This window comes from Eriocheir sinensis, unplaced genomic scaffold (genome assembly GCF_024679095.1).
Source record: "Eriocheir sinensis breed Jianghai 21 unplaced genomic scaffold, ASM2467909v1 Scaffold1491, whole genome shotgun sequence".
NCBI lineage: Eukaryota > Metazoa > Arthropoda > Malacostraca > Decapoda > Varunidae > Eriocheir > Eriocheir sinensis.
This window is the reverse complement of record NW_026110841.1, coordinates 35,801-44,775: the sequence shown is the minus strand read 5'-3', so window position 1 is coordinate 44,775 and position 8,975 is coordinate 35,801. Positions and strand designations below refer to the sequence as shown.

Here is an 8,975-nt window from a genome sequence, read left to right as displayed (position 1 = left end):
TAAGGCTGAACTTGACTGAAAAAAAAAGGTTCAGGTTTTTCATATACACACACACACACACACACACACTTATTCAGGACTGAATATATACTCTTTCCTCATGCTATTCTCTCTCTCTCTCTCTCTCTCTCTCTCTCTCTCTCTCTCTCTCTCTCTCTCTCTCTCTCTCTCTCTCTCTCTCTGTAAATTACGTAACAATAGAGAGCGGAGAATGAGTTTTAAACGCTCGACGAAGTTTAAGAAATGTGCCGTAAGGTTGTGACGGAAACTGAAGTGCTAAAGGTGCCGCCTCATAACTTACTGCGTACTACTTGCTGCTATACTGTTATCATCATTGTTATTGAGCACCGTGAATGGGGTATACCCGGAAAACCATTACAATCTTATTACCGTTAGTTAGATAGGTTAGTTAAATAGATAGTTTGATAGTTAGTTAAGCAGTTAGAGTCTGTTAGTTAACTTTACTATAATCTATATTTATTTATTTATTTATTTATATTATTTTGTTTATTTTATATATTTTTTTGTTATCTAGTTTTTTTCTTTTTCCATTTCTTTCTTTCTTTTCTTTTTTCTATTTTTTTTTTTTTTTGTGTGTGTTTTCTTGCTGTTGGTTTTCTTTTTTGATGTTCTTTTTTGATGTTATTTTTTCCTCTCATCCTTTTGTTGATGTTCGTTGGTCTGGGTGAGCCGCTTTCCTCCCAGAAGAGACCCACCCATAATTTTGGAGATGTTGTTAGGGCCAAAAGGTGGATGATGTTTGTTTTATTTCATTTTCTTGATGTGTTTTTCGTTCTTTTTATTGCCTTTGTTTTCTTTTTCGATGTTTTCCTGTTCTTTTTCTTTTACTTCTTATTGATGCTTTTTGTTGTTATTTTTTTCCTATCATCCTTTCGTTGATGTTCCTTGGTCTGGATGAGCCGCTTTCCTCCCAGAAGAGACCCATCCATAATTTTGGTGATGTTGTTTGGGGCCGAAAGGTGGATGATGTTTCTTTGTATTTCTCTTATCTTGATGTTGTTCATTTATTTCTGTTGCTTTTCTTTTTCGATGTTTTTTCTGTTCTTTTTCCATTTTTTGGGGTGTTCTTTTCTATATCATCCCTTGTTGATGTTCTTTGGTCTGGGTGAGCCGCTTTCTCCCCAGAAGAGACCCACCCATAATTTTGGTGATGTTAGTCAGGGCCGGAAGGTGGATGATGTTTGTTATATTTTTCTTTCCTTGATGTGTTTTTCTTTATGTTTTTTGATTTCATTTATTCATATCATCCTTTTGTTGATGTTCTTTGGTCTGGATGAGCCGCTTTCTCCCCAGAAGAGACCCATCCATAATTTTGGCGATGTTAGGGCCTAAAGGTGGATGATCTTTTTGTTTCTTTTCTTGACGTTTCGTTTCTGTATTTTCCATTTTTCTGGTGCTCCTTTTTATTTTCCTTTTCTTTGGTGTTCCCATCGCGTGGATTGTCTACGACAGTATAACGAGCACCACAAGCCCGGGTTTGTTTAGAGTTTGCTCTCCTAGGCAGATTGCCTACCACGGCTGACGACCTCCACCTGGCCGGGTTTATTGTTCGGAGTTTGCTCTCCTAGGCAGATTGCCTACCACGGCTGACGACCTCCACCTGGCCGGGTTTATTGTTCGGAGTTTGCTCTCCTAGGCAGATTACCTACCACGGCTATCGAACTCCACCTTCCCGGGTTTGTTTAGAGTTTGCTCTCCTAGGTGAACTGCCTATCACGGCTAACGACCTCCACCTGCCCGGGTTTATTGTTCGAAGTTTGCTCTCCTAGGAAGATTGCCTACCACGGCTGACGAGCTCCACCTGCCCGGGTTTGTTGTTCGGAGTTTGCTCTCCTAGGTGTATTGCCTATGACGGCTCACGAGCCCAACCTGCCCGGGTTTGTTGTTCGGAGTTTGCTCTCCTAGGTATATTGCCTATGACGGCTCACGAACCCAACCTGCCCGGGTTTGTTGTTCGGAGTTTGCTCTCCTAGGTGTATTGCCTATGACGGCTCACGAGCCCAACCTGCCCGGGTTTAATGTTCGGAGTTTGCTCTCCTAGGTGTATTGCCTATGACGGCTCACGAGCCCAACCTGCCCGGGTTTGTTGTTCGGAGTTTGCTCTCCTTGGTGTATTGCCTATGACGGCTCACGAGCCCAACCTGCCCGGGTTTGTTGTTCGGAGTTTGCTCTCCTAGGTGTATTGCCTCCCACGGCTAACGAGCCCCACCTGCCCGGGTTTGTTGATCGGAGTTTGCTCTCCTAGGTGAATTGCCTACCACGGCTAACGAGCCTCACCTGCCCGGGTTTGTTTAGAGTTTCTCTCCTAGGTGAATTACCTCCCACGGCGAACGACCTCCACCTGCCCGGGTTTGTTTAGAGTTTGCTCTCCTAGGTGAATTACCTCCCACGGCTAACGACCTCCACCTGCCCGGGTTTGTTTAGAGTTTGCTCTCCTAGGTGAATTGCCTCCCACGGCTAACGACCTCCACCTGCCCGGGTTTGTTTAGAGTTTGCTCTCCTAGGTGAATTGCCTACCACGGCTAACGACCTCCACCTGCCCGGGTTTATTGTTCGGAGTTTGCTCTCCTAGGTGAATTGCCTCCCACGGCTAACGACCTTCATGTCCACAGTGCGGGGCTGGGGCGTCAGGTAATGGCCACAGAAGTGGCCTCAGGCGCGGTAACCTTTTAGCCCGTCGGTGGTCTGGTCGGTTTGCTGCCCTGACTTCTGATCAGAATTCCCGGGTTCGGATCCTGGCACTCAGTGCTGTTCATTTGGGAGGATTAACTTGTTAGTAGCAAAGAAACAAGCCCAACCATCTCACTGAATCAGCATATGTTTGTCATGATAGTCTCACACAGTGACTATCAGTAAGTAACACTTGCTACAAATGAATAGTTCTTGATGGCACTTGCTCATATTCAATCCTATTTGAATATATATATATATATATATATATATATATATATATATATATATATATATATATATATATATATATATATATATATATATATATATATATATATATATATATATATATATATATATATATATATATATATATATATATATGTATGTATACTTAAGTTACATATTGGTATTTTTATTCTAGTCACAAACAAGGACTTTCTTGTTGGTTACTAGTTACAAACAACTTATTACAAACTTTAACAATCACCACTAAATCACAGTCACAGTCACCTTTTTTAATTCTATTTTATAATTTTTTTCACGCTTGGGATGCTAGTCTGGTAAAATTGGAGCCTCTGTCAGATTTGATCTCCTGAGGGATGCCAACAGTCTTGATAAATCCTCGAACCTCTTTCTTCTCAATTTCTGCAACATTCGCTGTCCTAGTTTTAATTTTCAGTATGTGGAACACCATCTCTCTTCCTCTAAACCCCACTTTCTCTTCAGCACCGAAACACAGATTTCTGAGGCTACTGACAGTTATCTCTACTTTTTTTTTTTTTTTTTTTTTACAGCTAAGAAGACTAAGCTGAGGAGACAGTTCAAGGGCGTAAAGAAAAAAAAAAAAGGCCCGCTACTCACTGCTCCCGAACAGAGGTTAAAAAAGTGTCCAAAAACAGAGGTCAATTTCGGAAGGAGAGGTGTCCTGATACCCTCCTCTTGAAAGAGTTCAAGTCGTAGGCAGGAGGAAATACAGATGAAGGAAGATTGTTCCAGAGTTTACCACCGTGAGGGATGAAAGATTGAAGATACTGGTTGACTCTTGCATAAGGGGTTTGGATAGTATAGGGATGAGCATGAGTAGAAAGTTGTGTGCAGCGGGGCCGCGGGAGGAAGGGAGGCATGCAGTTAACAAGTTCAGAAGAGCAGTCAGCATGAAAATATCGACAAAAGATAGAAAGAGAGGCAACATGGCGGCGGAATTTGAGAGGTAGAAGACTATCAGTATGAGGAGGAGAGCTGATGAGACGAAGAGCCTTTGACTCCACTCTGTCAAGGAGAGCTGTATGAGTGGACCCCCGCCCCCCACACATGAGATGCATACTCCATACGAGGGCGGACAAGGCCCCTCTAAATGGATAGCAACTGTGCAGGGGAGAAGAACTGGCGGAGACGGTACAGAGCGCCCAGCCTCGAGAAAGCTGATTTAGTAAGAGATGAGATATGAAGTTTCCAGTTGAGATTTTGAGTTAACGATAGACCGAGGATGTTTAGTGTTGAGGAAGGTGATAGCTGAGTGTTGTCAAAGAATAGGGGATAGTTGTTAGGAAGATTGTATCCAGTGGATAGGTGGAGAAACTGTGTTTTTGAGGCGTTGAAGGACACCAGGTTCCTCTTGCCCCAATCGGATATAATAGTAAGGTCTGAGGCTAAGCGTTCTGTTGCCTCCAGCCTTGAATCGTTAAGTTCCTGTAGGGTGGGTCTTCTATTAAAAGAAGTTGAGTAATGCAGAGTGGAATCATCGGCGTAGGAATGGATAGGACAGTTCGTTTTGGAAAGAATATCATCAATGAACAAGAGAAAGAGAGTGGGAGATAGGACAGAACCCTGTGGGACACCACTGTTAATAGGTTTAGGGTTCTACCACAGCAGAAATAGAACAGTCAGAAAGGAAACAGGAGATAAAGGTACAGAGAGAAGGATAGAACCCGTAGGAGGGTAGTTTGGAAAGCAAAGATTTGTGCCAGACCCTATCAAAAGCTTTTGATATGTCCAGCGCAATAGCAAAGGTTTCACCGAAACGGTTAAGAGAGGATGACCAAGAGTCAGTTAGGAAGGCAAGGAGATCACCAGTAAAACGCCCCTTGCGGAACCCATACTGGCGATCAGATAGTAGGTCAGAAGGGGATAGGTGCTTTTTAATCTTCCGGCTAAGGATTGACTCAAAAGCTTTAGATAGACAAGAAATTAAAGCTATAGGACGGTAGTTTGAAGGATTGGAACGGTCACCCTTCTTAGACACAGGCTGTATGATGGCATACTTCCTGCAGGAAGGACAGTGGCGTAGTAAGGGGAGGGGGGGCGGTCCGCCCCGGGTGAAAGCTTGAAGGGGGTGCCATGATACAGGCTCAAGTCTAATGGCTAAGTTTAGTGACGTATCTAAGGAAAGGGGTGTTGGGGTCATATAAGAAGACGCCCCCCAGGCCCCCAACAAAGGTACCCGCCGCCCTCCAAATGGTCCATTTGGAAGCCCCCATTTGTTGCCATACTCATTTGTAGAAGCTAGTGTGTGTGTGGGGGGGCCCACAAGGAGACAAGACCCCCGGGACCCTGCCCACAAGATCTCCAGCCATGCCGGCATATATAGTGCCACTGTGGGTAATGATGGAGTTTTGATTACCCAGCTCCAGCCACGCGTGATACTGTGAATGACGGCGCCTTGTGTTTCAAATGACTGTAGCAAATGAGTTGCTTTGCTTGTAGCAGAGATGTTGTTTACTATAAAGAACACATTTTTGCATAATGTTGAAGCTAAGGAACTGTACTTTATCATGTGACGTTAAAAACTAGAATGTAAATGTTTGTTGTAGCATGTATCTCGCTAAACGGTATCGTGGGTAGGTGAGAGGGGAGACGCCTAAGTGTTTGTTGTACCATGAATCTCGCTGAACGGTATCGTGGGAAGGTGAGAGGGGAGACGCCTAAGTGTTTGTTGTACCATGAATCTCGCTGAACGGTATCGTGGGTAGGTGAGAGGGGAGACGCCTAAGTGTTTGTTGTAGCATGAATCTCGCTGAACGGTATCGTAGGTAGGTGAGAGGGGAGACGCCTAAGTGTTTGTTGTAGCATGTATCTCGCTGAACGGTATCGTGGGTAGGTGAGAGGGGAGACGCCTAAGTGTTTGTTGTAGCATGTATCTCGCTGAACGGTATCGTGGGTAGGTGAGAGGGGAGACGCCTAAGTGTTTGTTGTAGCATGAATCTCGCTGAACGGTATCGTAGGTAGGTGAGAGGGGAGACGCCTAAGTGTTTGTTGTAGCATGAATCTCGCTGAACGGTATCGTAGGTAGGTGAGAGGGGAGACGCCTAAGTGCGTGACGTAAACAAAACAAGCTCGTCATGGAAACGTCTTCGTCGCATGCTTTTGTATTATAATAATAATAATAATAATAATAATAATAATAATAATAATAATAATAATAATAATAATAATAATAATAATAATAATAATAATAATAATAATAATAATAATAATAATAATAATAATAATAATAATAATAATAATAATAATAATAATAATAATAAATATTATTATTATTATTATTATTATTATTATTATTATTATTATTATTATCATTGTTATTATTATTATTATCATTGTTATTATTATTAGTATTATCACTATCTTAAATATTATTCTCATTTTATGTTGAACACCGAAATCGTCGTTAAGTGACTGAAGTATCATGCATATATATAATAATAATAACAATAATGATAAGAAGAACTGATGAAGAATTATCATTATAATAATAAGAAAGATGATAATAATAAGGATAGTCAGCCAGTTATTTCTGCTTTCCAGTGGCTGTCTCTGAATTTGTCTGGCTGGAAGAGTAAGCGATGTATGGGGATAATATAATAATAATAATAGCCTAAAAGAATAAGGCAGGACATTCAAAACCATGAATATATATATATATATATATATATATATATATATATATATATATATATATATATATATATATATATATATATATATATATATATATATATATATATATATATATATTTTTTTTTTTTTTTTTTTTACGTCGTTTGCCTGTTGCGCCGGTAGGCATCTTCCTGGTGGGGCCTGATGGTCGGCCCAAGGCTTCTTCCAGGTGGGGCCTGATGGTCGGCCCAGCCCGTTCTGGCGCAGGCGAGTGTTTTATAGTGGCGCCATCTTGCACTGGCTCATGCTGCCCCCCGGAACTCGTTCTTGATTCGCTTGGACGGCTTCCTCTAGAGTCCGGGTTGATGGGTGGTCTTCAGGACAGCATGTGGGAAGTTTTAAGCCACTCGGCGGTGACTGAAAAATCCGACTGGTAGCGTGGGGATTCGAACCCGCGTCGTCCATCACGCGGTGAATGTGGGCCCAGTACGCTACCAGCTCGGCCACCGCCTACCCCTATATATATATATATATATATATATATATATATATATATATATATATATATATATATATATATATATATATATATATATATATATATATATATACAGGATCCACCGCGAAGAAGCCTACCGGCGCAATAGGCCAAGACGTAAAAAAAAAGTGGGAGGAGCTACGACACGCGCGGGTGTTGGTGACAATGTTCTATGCCTTGAGCCGGATCGCGCGCCGAATTGTGAAGAACGACAACATAAACACAGCCTCTTCTTCTTCTGACCTGTACTGCTTTGAATCGCTTCGCCGCCCCTGACCACCGCTATGGAGAAGATGAGTGACAGAGCTTCTCTATTCTCTCGTGAGCAGAGAATGATGCTCCTCAGGCTTGTGGGGGAGCGGAGGGTCTTCCAAGATCGCTCCAGCAATCCCTCCCTCTGAAAACAGTAACCCCTCCATCCATTGTTTTTAGACAACACTGTATACTGAGGTATTTCTTCTTGGATTAGTTATCAATGCAACTAAAGTGTTAAGATTGTAATAAAGCATGGCATGGTGTTTAGGTTAATTGCACACGTATTTAAATTTTTAAACTTCTTTTTCACACTAGTGGAAGCAAATCCATCCCTGCATGTCACTACACTGCTTGGTAATGAATGTGGGGCTTCAGGTTTGCGAGTGTCCGCCTGCATGTCTTCATCCTCTGCTCTCCCAGACAAGTTTGTGCCTTCCCCCATGGACCCATCCCCTCCTGCCCCTAGAAATCCTTCCACTGTAACTTTCCAGCACATTCCTTCAGCTTCCACAACACCCATTTCCCCTTCTCCTAATGTAAGGAAGCACACCAAAGGGAGGTTTGCTGCTGAGTATTCTATGTATAGGAATAGGAGGAAACAGGATGACTACTATGATCTCTTCATTCAGCAAACAAAAATTGAGCATCAGGAGCAAATGAAGGTCTATCGGGTGCAGCAGGAAGCAGCTGAAAGACAATGTAAAGTGTACGATGCACATCTTGACATGTGCACTCATATAAAAACATAGGATTCATGACATACATGGAAAGGCTGGCTACAGAATGCCAAACTAAATTTAAGAAACAATGAACATCATAAAAGATGCAGTCTAGGAAATAAGTTATTGATTAAGTTTATTTGTTTATCTTAAGTACCTGAAAACAATATATTGGGGATGAAAAGAATATATCATATGCCTCCATTAACTTTTATTTTATGCATGTCTTGATAGTTTGTGGAATGTTTTATATATATATATATATATATATATATATATATATATATATATATATATATATATATATATATATATATATATATATATATATATATATATATATATATATATATATATATATATATATATATATATATATATATATATATATATATATATATATATATATATATATATATATATATATATAAGGAAATACAGTAAAGACACATCAATTGGGGATTCTTGAATCATATGTTATTGCTGAAATATACATGATTATTTGAATTTCACTCACGGAAAAATGAAAGTATAGATTCACAAATGATTCTAGGGATAAGCAATCAAGGAGATGAATGATTGATGCTCATCTTGTGGATCTGGTTGAGGACAATGTGCTTGTAAAAGGTTATTCCAAAGGTAATGTTTCCTATTTTTTTTATTCCGCCCCAAGGAGTCCGAGGGGATTGCTTATAACATGATGACTGAACCTTCGCACTAATAACCTGAAATTTTCATCTCTCTGTTGCAGACATTGATGGTGTGACAGTCTAAGAAAGCAACCCCTGTCATGGACGTGCGTCAGAAGCAGAGGTGCGTCACTGTATTCCTCCACGCAGAGCAAGTTGATCTAATCGACATTCACCGACGCTTGGTGAACGTTTACGGAG

The 8,975-nt window shown here is 40.9% G+C and overlaps 1 long non-coding RNA gene across 1 annotated transcript; it reads right to left on the bottom strand.

The window, feature by feature from the left end:
• Nucleotides 1-610: 610 nt before the first annotated feature.
• On the bottom strand, nucleotides 611-2,604 carry LOC126990202 (uncharacterized). Its single transcript, XR_007744111.1, has 2 exons — nucleotides 2,558-2,604; nucleotides 611-1,621 (listed from the first exon to the last, which is right to left on the bottom strand). It is a non-coding gene; the product is annotated as an uncharacterized LOC126990202 (long non-coding RNA).
• Between the last annotated feature and the right edge of the window lie 6,371 nt (nucleotides 2,605-8,975).